Below are 11607 nucleotides of genomic sequence, written 5' to 3'. Positions count from 1 at the left end.
GAAGACCACAAGCTCACAAAGCACAAGTTACACAGAACAAGACAAGTTACAACGTGAAGCACAAATAACAGCGACATACAGCATAAGCCAACTAGATACGACAAAAAGTTGTGAAGGCGCAAACAAACCGAAGCTTGATCAGATTATATTGCATTAGAAATGGCAGACAGAGATCTCTATCATTTTAACATGCGTTACCTCTAAGAAAATAAAAAAGGAATATAATGAGGCAACTAATTGAGTCGTACGGTGATAGCAATTGCCAAGACGCCGCCAAAAGCAGGCCGCTTGCTGAGGAGGGGGGCGAGAAAATGTTGGAGGAGGTGAAGACAAGAGGGCGAGATGACAATAGGATGGTAACCTTGGGGCATGAGAAGAGGCATTGCATGCTAGAGTGTGCGAAAATAAAGGCTGAAAGCGAGGTTGACCTTTGGAAGAGGAGGTTTGAAACCAAAACCTCAAGTGAATAGTAGAGAACAGCAGGACCCGTCAGAGGTGCCAGTTGGGATACAGCTGAGGAGAATCAAACATTAACGGGTGGGGTTATGCTCAATAGAACTACCCTTACGGGCGCTTGGGTTTAGATCCCTCCTGAGGAGAGCAGCCCATTCCATAGACACTTCATCCAGAGGAAGCTCCCACACACTCAGAGCCCTCAGATCGCATCGGGGATTTCAGAAGATATGGGTCTTCATCCTTTCCAAGTCGTCAATGTAACCAAAGTGCCAGGCATCATCACGAACACCATAGACATCCGATAGCTCCTCCCGTAGACCCCAGGTGGTAGTATGCCGGGTTTCCAAAGCACGCCTTACCTCGGTCTGGTCAGTTTCCAAATCCCTCCTTCGTTTCCTTTCATCTTCCAGGGCCTTCCTCTCGTCCATCAGAGGCTAAGAAGCCTTCTCGAACTGGTCCATCAGCCACTTTTTAAGACCAACCGTTGGAGTCTTGCCACTTGCGCAACTCTAACTTTTCAGCCCGTAGCTGCTCAAACTCCAATTGACATTCATCGAGAGAATTTTGCAGCCCTCCCTCACCTCGGAGGCAAGCGCCACCCCAAGACGAGGAAGGCCAACCTCATCCCAAGACTTCCACAAGTCAATGAGGGCCTCCTCAACCTCTTCTTTATTCTTCCACTCCTCCGCTGCACAATGTAAAGCCAATTGTGCGAGCAAATGAAGTGCTCTATTCTCGCACACATGACTCCCTATTTTCCTCACCTTTTCACGAGCCATACCAATCAAGAAAGAAAATCGCGTGCAAACTCAGGTAGGTAATACTCTAGATTTCCACGTGCAGATTGTGGGCTCTTTTTGGCTTAGCAACGGTCGAATTAGAAAATTGATATTTCTGAAACAAATGTAACCCATTGAGTTCTATTTTCAACGCATCTGAAATCATCTCAATCAGAAATCAAAAGAGGAATATATGACCATAATACTGATGGATACTCAAAGAAGCTGCGGATTACAAATATTTTTCATTAATTGTTCTTTCCTTCCTTGTTTATGGCGCGAATCTCTTTGACTTTGGACGTATGAAATTCTCCATTGATTGTTCTTTTCTTCCTTATTTGCCAGACTTCAGCTTAATCATTTTTAGGTTCATTCCTGCAATAAAATCATTAGACACCGAATCAAAACTTGGGCACTATGGAATTAACGTTTAAATTGGAACTACAATTGTAATTTTGTAATTTTTACCTGTCTGAGAGGAATTGATGGGGTAACTGTAAAGGGATTTCCCCCCACTTCACAAGCCCACCAGGCTTCGACCCGATACCCTGCCCCCGGGCCCCAAGTTTGCCCCAAAAGTAAGTCACTTGCAAGGAAAAGTAAACAATGATGGTTGATGGGATGGACAGGCCTGACGTCGCTTGGCCACACTTTGCTCATGGGGACTTGTACAGGGCAGAATGGGAAAGATGGAAAAAATTTGATCTCCTGACATGGAAACATCAACGGACTGCATAAGACACCATCTGAGTAAAGCAAATCAGGGAACCACGCAACATTAATGGCACCACTACCAGAGCTACATGCCACATTAATGACAAGTTGCAAAGGCACGCCGCACTAAAAGATTCTGACAATAGGAACAATACAAAGGACATGGACTCCACGGGAGCAGACACGATCTGTCCCACCAGACTCGCAATATAAATAGCAACTTCTAGGTATGAGAAAGGCTCTCTGATCCCTAGACTCTCTCATTATTTACAAACTTCCAAAATATTGTACTAATTTTGGCATCGGAGAATCTCCAGCCCCAAGGCCACCTTCTCCTAGCTACTTTCTACTTCGTTTTCGCAGGCCCAGCTTTGAAGACCTAAGTTGCTGGAACTTGGCACAAAAGCGTATGAAACAAGACATTAACATACCACATCTAATTTTTAAGAAACATAGCAGTCACATAGATTTGGTCATTTTGTCATTAAATCATGGAAAGACAAGTTCTAAAAGATAAGAGTTCATAATGCTAAAAGAAACAAAAAAAAAATGAAAAAACAAGTGGTTGAAGTGAGTAAAATCAAATTGTATATATGAACTTACTCGAAGGTGTTGATACATCTGGGGCCTAGGAGTATCTCACCGCACTACAAGAAATTTTACTTTTAGGGATGAAATTTGTTAGGGAAGAATTAAATTTCGTCCCTAAAAGTAATTATTGGAGATGAAATTTAAATTTTTTCTCAAACTTGGTTGAGTTTCTAAATTCATTCGAACAGATAAATATCCAAACTAGACTTTTGTGACGAATAAAATCGTCTCAAAAATACAAAACTGTTCAAACGAGAAAAATAGATTCGAACAGGTAATTAATGTCTGTTTGAACAATATATAATATGTTCGAATAATAATCTTGGCAGGAAATTAATATATTTTTCCCAAGAAAAGTTCATAACCATTCGAACTTACATTTATTTGCTCGTATGGGAGCGATTTGGTGGAAAATGTGGTGGGAAGGTTGCTAGACCTTTCAAACAAGAAAATATCGTTCGAACCGGTTTGAACTCCAGATTGATTCATTCGAACGACTAATTTGGTCAGAAATTGTATAAAAATTGTTTATCATCATTAATTTGTGTACATAATTTTTTCCATTAAAGTTATAAATATTTTTTCTATTAATTTGTTATCATTTTCAAAATATAAAAAATGTATATATATTATATATTATGATTTACAATGAGTTAAAATATTTATAAATTCGTAAATGAATTTTATGTAATTAATTTCAAAATGTTATAGTGATTTCTTTTATGTTAAATTTATATAAATATAACTTTAAAAATAATGTCATTTTTTAATATTATCATGAGCGGTAAGTAAAATGAAAAAAAAAATAAACAAGGTTTCAAACACTAATAAAAATTATCTATTGATTACATCTCAAATATATAATGTTCAATACAACATACAAAACTAAAATAATAACTAAAATGATCTATTTGCTAAGTAGATCAAAATCCTCTTGTAACATTTTCATGCGTTCATCCATATCCTTAAGCTTTTCCATGATGAGCTCAATGAACTCCACGAACAGAGCTTGTACCTGATCCAAAGTAACCCCAGCAGGCTGTCTCTCAACACTGACAATACTACTAGAAGCCGGATCGGTCGACGTGCCACGATGTTGAACTGCTGCAGTCTTCCACAAGTACCCCTTGCTCTTGCTGAATATGATCTTGTTAAGGGGCCCCATCTGTGGCAACCTCCGCTCAGTCTCTTGCACTGTAACCCCCGATCGAGTAAGATGTTAGATACCAGCAATACAAATGGTAGGCTACCTCTACTCGACTAGCCTAACTCCAATTGAATGTGGAGGAAGAAATACAATGTCAGATCAATCGGGTCCCCCCATGCTATTCACAACAAAAATCTGGTTGGCTCGATCCCAAAATCAGTCTTGTGTTCTTTCGGAATGAAAATTTTCGTCGCAAAAGATAGCCATTTCGTCCCAAAAATTCTTTTGGGATGAAAAAAAAATTGTCTCGAGCTTGTTCCAACAACACTGTGTCAAAAGGTATATTGGGACGAAAATCACCATTTTGTCCCAAAAAATATCTTTTGGTATGAAATTGAAGGAAACCGTTCGAAGACGTTCGAACGAAAATTTTTTTTGTCATGGTTGAAATTCATTCCAGAATATCGTTCGAACGGAACCAATTTTACGTTTGAACATTAGTAACGTGTTTGAACGATTGCAAAATACATTCGAACAAAAATAAATTAGTTCGAACGGTATGAATTTTGCTTTGCGTTCGAACGTTAAAGGGTCAGATCGAACAGTATACGGATTCAAACGGTATAAGTTATGTTCGAATACTATGGAAATAAATCATGTTCGAACGTTGTGTGACCGTTCGAACTCTACGAAAATAAATTGCGTTCGAACATTATGTTAACATTCGAACGCTATGAGAGTTCGAACGTTATTTGGTCGTCCGAACAATAACTATTTTATTTAAAGTCAATAATAGAAAACCAAATAGACATTCATAATATTTGAAAAAAATACATTAAAAACTGTTTAATAGTCACAAAAGTTTTATAATAAGTGCGAACTAAATAAATAACCATGAGACTGGCGGTTCGTACATAAATAGATAATCCCAAAATCTGTACGCAAAAAACCATCAATTGCTTGGAGGTCTGTACTGTTGCATAAGCTGCTGCATTTGGAGTTGCATCTGTCTTCTAAACTCTTCTTGTTGTTCTTCATATTGTTTGAGGCGCATTTCCATATCTGTTTGTTTTGCCAATTGAGCCTCTAACTCATGCTGTCTTGCAGTCAATTCTTCGATTCTGGAATTCGCATTCTGTACTACAGTAGAAGTCATAGATGCATTCCCAGAAGAAGAGGAAGAGGGAGAAGGTTTTACACAGCGACCCAAACCCCTCAAATATCCTGAACGTTGACCCAGGACTTGTGTAAAAATATCAATATCACTTGTTGAGGAATTTTGATCTGACGCAGATTCAGCACGTAGGGCAACCATTTTATCTTAGACATATATAAGATAAAGAATTAATATCGTCATAAATATTCTAATATATTAAATAAAAATAGGTTATAACACTTACATAATTTTCACGGGCATCAGGATGAGTCTATACTCCATTACGATCAGTGTGCGATGGAGCAGATAATTTTGTCAGATCATAATTGGTATATGAATCTTGCTACAATAAATGTGTTAAGATATAAAGTCATTATGATTTATCCAAATAAATAACTATATCCAATAAAAAAAATAGTAATACCAATTTCTTAGTGAGGCGATGGAAAGATCTTGAGCCTGCATGATGATTAATCTTCAATTTTGATCTATTTATTTTGTTTATAGAACTTCGCTCCTGCAAAGAAATTGAAAATATTATGAAGCGAAATGACAAATTGGACAAGTAAAACAATTAAATTTAATTATACCTGATATGATAGATTCTCAAACATGTCACAAAGTTTTTCTCACTCAGAAGGTCGGACATCCTGAAAAGGATGTTGGCGTGCATCTTCTTTTTTCTCAAACTTCTTATAATGCTCATGACACCTCACTTTATATTTGCGGAATGCATTACCCATAAGCTCTTCCACAGTCTTACACTCATTTCTCTGACCAAAATTTAATTCGAAATCCTTGAAAAAAATAGTCACAAATACATTATCATTTATAATATTCTAAATTTAAGTAAAATATAGAAATTTAGTCTACTAAATCAATGCTTTAAATATTACTAAACAACACTTCTTGATAAACACTTTAACATCTTGCCAAAATAATATGCAGTCATTCTTACATGCATGTATTATATTGTAATCAAATCTGAGTCTTCATTTCAACTTTTTTGTTTCATAGAAGTTACGAGGTAAAGTATTGTCTGTCGGCAGTGCCTCTTTAAACAACTCAAGTAACATATTGACTATCTTAATAGATAATTGACACATTGATTTTATGTGAAGCAATCTTACAGTAAATGACAACTTATTGTGTCTTCTGCATCCTAGATATAGCTCACGCTGTGAATCATTCCACAATCGTGCAAAAGTGTTATGGCCTCCATCATTTGAGCTTGATGTGTTTGTGTCACCTTCATCCATAAACATTCTCGCACCGATGTCACCTAACATTTGCTCCATATCTTCATCAATCTCTTCTTCTTCATGTGGAGCCTCAAATGAAGTTGGATATGGTTCATCCTATAAGACCCAATCAGTATAACCCTTATCAATACCTTTGACAAACAGATACTCTATCACCAAATCTATCTTATGAGAACGCAAATTCCTACATTCTCTGCATGGGCATCTAATACGTCCATCACTATCGCATGTACCCAATGCGAACTCCAAGAATTTCTTAACACCTTCAGCATATACATTGTAATTCTGACCCAATCAATCGCTAACTCTCATCCAACTCTTATCCATGCCAGCTATATTCATTACAAACAATCACGTGTGCATCAGCAAACAAGCATGTATCATGTATCAATCAAGGACTATGCCACCTTTCACCGGGTAGTTGGTTCTATTCCGTTCGGGATTATAAGATCATAGTCACCAACCTATGATCTATTATCTGTCACGTCCAACAAAATTTCGGCAGCATCTCCCCATAGTTCTCCAAATATGCTTGTTTGGTTGTGTACAATGATGATTAAGGCATCATTGTACCATCACCAAAACTGCATATCCGGAAAACAATGGATGAATCTATCAAAATCATAATGTTGAATGACAGCAGATGTAGTTTAATAGTTTGCGAGAATGATCTTACAATCCCAAACTGTCCACTCTGGACAATTCAAGAGTTATCAATCAAACATTCATTCGAATTGATAACTCTCGAATGGGTCTAAGGTTTATTTTAATGAACAAATAATGTAAGATATGCTAACATGTGTTAAACAATACAACATATTATTTATACAATTTATACAACAATACAACAAAAACATAACCACTAGGTATTATTTAAAGATTTAGTAGTATTTTAATTTAATTATTAATTTTATTAATTTAGAATTAACTATTTAAGTGTTATTAAATCCTAACTATTTGTATTTTAATTTAAAGATTTAATAGTATTTTAATTTAATTATTAATTTAATTAATTTAGAATTAACTATTTAAGTGTTAATAAATCCTAACTATTTGTATTTTAATTTAAAGATTTTGTAGTATTTTAATTTAAATACTTAATTTTATTAATTTAGAATTATCAATTTAAGTATTATTAAATCTTAACTATTTGTATTTTAATTTAAAGATTTAGTAGTATTTTAATTTACAAACTTTATTTTATTAATTTAGAGTTAAGTATTTAAGTATTATTAAATCCTAACTATTTCTATTTTAATTTAAAGATTTAGTGGTATTTTAATTTAATTATTAATTTTATTAATTTAGAATTAACTATTTAAGTGTTATTAAATCCTAACTATTTGTATTTTAATTTAAAGATTTAGTAGTAATTTAATTTAAATACTTAATTTTATTAATTTAGAATTAAGTATTTAAGTATTATTAAATCTTAACTATCGTTATATATTTGTATTCTAATTGTAAATACATTGATGTATAGTTTACGTTCGAACAGTGCTAAACTATGTTCGAACATAATATACACGTTCGAACGATAATACTAACTCGTTCAAACGGATTCATTCCAGATTTCAATCATCTTCAACAACGGAAAACCGCATTAATCACGAATTCACAGCAACAAAACAACAATATCAAGAGCATACAAATTTCCAACATTGCAAACTATTATATTCAAACCAAAATGAGAATATAAAAGGCATACCTGAATTTTTAGAGATGAAAAGGTAAGGAGATTGATAGAAAGTGTCGTGCAAAGGAGCTCCCAACAAGTAGTAATCCGAGAATAATTGAGTGAAATGAAAACTCTTTTAAGTTTGGGGGCTAGATTGAGGATTATACCTGGTGTCGCGAAGGGTCTCTGTTTCATAAGAGACCGAGAGTGGCGTGCGGGAAGAGAGAAAAATTGTGAGGTTCTGTCGTATATTTGCAGAAGATTTAACATTCGAACGGTTATTTACTGACCGTTCGAACGTGAAAATATGTAGCGGGAAAAAATTCCCTCCATAATTTTACGTTCAAACGTATAAATAATATGTTCGAACGGTAATGGATGCATTCCCGCTCGAACATTAACCGTTCAAACATTTATTGTTATCAGTTTGAACGGTTTGGTAAATGTTTACTAATATTTTTTTTACACTATACCTTCAAATAAAAGAACAAAATTAATATGTATAGACATATTAGATGATACTATAGATTAGTAACATCGTAATATCACATTATAATATATAATCGATAGTGTCATCTAATTAGACTATAATTAAAATATATTATGTTAATATATTAGACTATGTATATAACATATAGATAGTATCATATATAATGTCATCTATAGTACTAGCATATATAGAGTGTCATCTAATTAGACCATAAATACTTAATTAGTATCTTAATATATTAGACTATAGATAACATATATATAGTATCATATATAGGGTCATTTAATTAGACTATAACTAAAATATATTATGTTAATATATTAAACTATATATATAGTATCGTATATAGTGTAATCTATAGTACTAGCATAGATAGTGTCATCTAATTAAATCATAACTAAAATATAATATGTTAATATATTAGACTATATAGATAACATATATATAGTATCATATATAGTGTTATCTAATTAGATTATAACTAAAATATATTATCTTAATATATTAGACTATATATATATATAACATATACATAGTATCATATATAATGTCATCTATAGTCCTAGCATATATAGTGTCATCTAATTAGACCATAATTACTTAATTAGTATCTTAATATATTAGACTATAGATAACATATATATAGTATCATATATAGTGTCATCTAATTAGACTATAACTAAAATATAATATATTAATATATTAGTATAATATTTAAATGTATTGAAGTAAACCGTTTGAACGTATTTTAACCGTTCGAACGGCATCGCATTAATAAATTCTCGCGGACGGTACCCAGTTGAAGCCTCTTCCTCTAAGCACCGGTATGCTATTTTTCTAACTATTTTACCGTTTGTATTTAGCTTTTTGATGGATTATTTGTTTAAATTAGAATAAAACAATTTATCCATCAATACTCACCGTAGATTTGCTTAAATCTATTGTAGGAGGGTTTATTTAAGTCTCTTTGTATCTGTTTGTTGAAAAATCAATGGAATCGAAGGATTCCATGGATTTCAATGGCTGAGTCGACTCAGCAGTGTCGCTGAGTTAGATTCGCATACCGTTCAAACGCTGGTTAGGGAGTTCGAACGGTACTAACCAAATATGTAGTTTACCGTTCAACCGTTGTTTTATACGTTCGAACGGTATACAAGCCAAACAGGTTTGCATACCGTTCGAATACTTTTTAAGCGTTCGAACGGAATAATTAATTTTAATAATATTAGTGAATCGATGTTTTTATTTGATATTGTAGTTCTATTATATCTTAACGAGAATAGATATTATATTATAATTAAATTAATCTAGAAATTTATCACATTTTGTTAAATATTTAATTTCTATTAATATTAATCTAATAAATATTAAATAATGTGATATTATTTTTATAAGATTTTGTTGTTCACAATGTCTCACTTTATTAAATTACTATTCGTATGTAAGTTAGTGATTAGTTATTTATTATATTTTTATCGTTAATGTTGTATTGATAAACTCTTTAATTGTAAATTTTAGGTCAATTAAAATGTCTTCTTCTAGGACGGGACATAAGCAATGCAATCCAGCTGAGACTAGTATCAGTCCAGGCAAGGAGAGGACTGTTTCACTAGAGCGACAAGTGAAGCTTTCTGACTTCCAGAGTCTTATCTGGGAGGGTCATTCCCTGCCATCAATCTTCAGCGATCATGGTTGGGGACCTATCTTAGATGAGTAGGAGAAATCATGGGGGACCGTCTCCTATATTGACATTGTTTTTGAGTTCTATAAAGAGCTCGGTGGTGCTAGCCCAGTTCTATAGGAGTTTCAATTGTATTTTCACAGGACGGAATCCCTAAGCATCTCGATATTCCTAGGCTGCCAAATGCATGTCCGAACGTGGTGCCTAGAGAGTCAGATCCTTCAGCTGAGGTGGAGACAGCTGAGGAGGAGGCACCAATTTATACAGATGAGGTCGATACCCTTGCTGATCATGAGGCGAGGGATTTGGTTGTTGGTCCAGATGCTCCCTCGTATGACGGGACGAAGAGCATCAAGCAGGCAGATCTATCTTCTTTCTTTAAGATCCTGAATTTGATCATCGCGAACAATATTGACCCTCTGCAGCACAAGACAAAGGTTGGCATTGACCGGACGAAATTTATGATACGGGTCGCTCGTGGTAATCCTATCGACCTGGTGGGGTATATATTCGATAGGATTCGATCAGAGTCCTGGTACATTTCGATAGATATACTGTCATTCGAGATCCTGATCATCCGATTTCTGCTATTTATCGATGTCATGCCTGATGTTGCCGAGCATAAACGGGAGCCGATGGAACCAATCAACAGCATCACCCTCTCATGTAGCACGGGACACTCGAGACTGCGTCTTCGTGGACATGTTCCAGACCCGATTGATCCTCAGAGAGATGCACAGCCGGGAGATCATGGAGTATCGGCCACTGAGACATCCAGACAGACCGAGGCATAAGTACACAACGCTACTCGTGAGGACATGGCCAAGGTCGTGTGTGCAGCGATCAGTGGACATACATCAGCGTTGATCGATGCAGTGCATATGGAGGTCCGTTCTGCTATGTTTGAGTTTCGTACAGAGATTACTGGTACCATCTCTGAGTTACATACAAAGCTTGATGCCATGTCTGCGACTCAAGTCACCATCAGTACTCGATTAACACAGATAGATGAACGCTTAACTGCAGTCGAGGAAGTGTGCAACGAGTTGGGGCCTTAGTATTTTCTATCTTTTGTTCATTTATTTTTTTTTTTTTGTTTTTAGAATGGACAATATTTAGCATTTTGTAAATTCAGTATTTAATTATGAATTAGTATTAGTTTATATTTTCTAAACTAATTATTGATTAATATTATTCCTATTATTTAATTGATAAATTTTTTATAATTACTAGTTAATATAAATATAATTCTCTTAAAAAAAATATATGATCACCGTTCAAACCATGCAAATAACGTTCGAACACTGAATATTGTAAGTTTGAACGGTATATCAATTTCCCACTATAATAATCTTACTTAACGCGCCAAATTGCACGTTCGAACAGTGCTGATTTATCATTCGAACAATTAATTTGTACGTTTGAACGTAAAACATTTTCCCGCTATAATACTTATACTTAACGTGCCAAAATGTATGTTCGAACAGTGCTGATTAATCATTCGAATGGTTAAAATTCTCCGTTCGATTGGTAGAACAATTTCCCACTATAATAATATTACTTAACGCGCCACAATATACGTTCGGACGGTTAAATTTAACCTTCCGAACGTTAAAACATTACATTCGAACGGTTTCATTATTAGCGATAAAA

Source organism: Juglans microcarpa x Juglans regia, chromosome 2D (assembly GCF_004785595.1).
Source record: "Juglans microcarpa x Juglans regia isolate MS1-56 chromosome 2D, Jm3101_v1.0, whole genome shotgun sequence".
Lineage (NCBI taxonomy): Eukaryota > Viridiplantae > Streptophyta > Magnoliopsida > Fagales > Juglandaceae > Juglans > Juglans microcarpa x Juglans regia.
Note: the sequence above shows the minus strand (reverse complement) of the source record.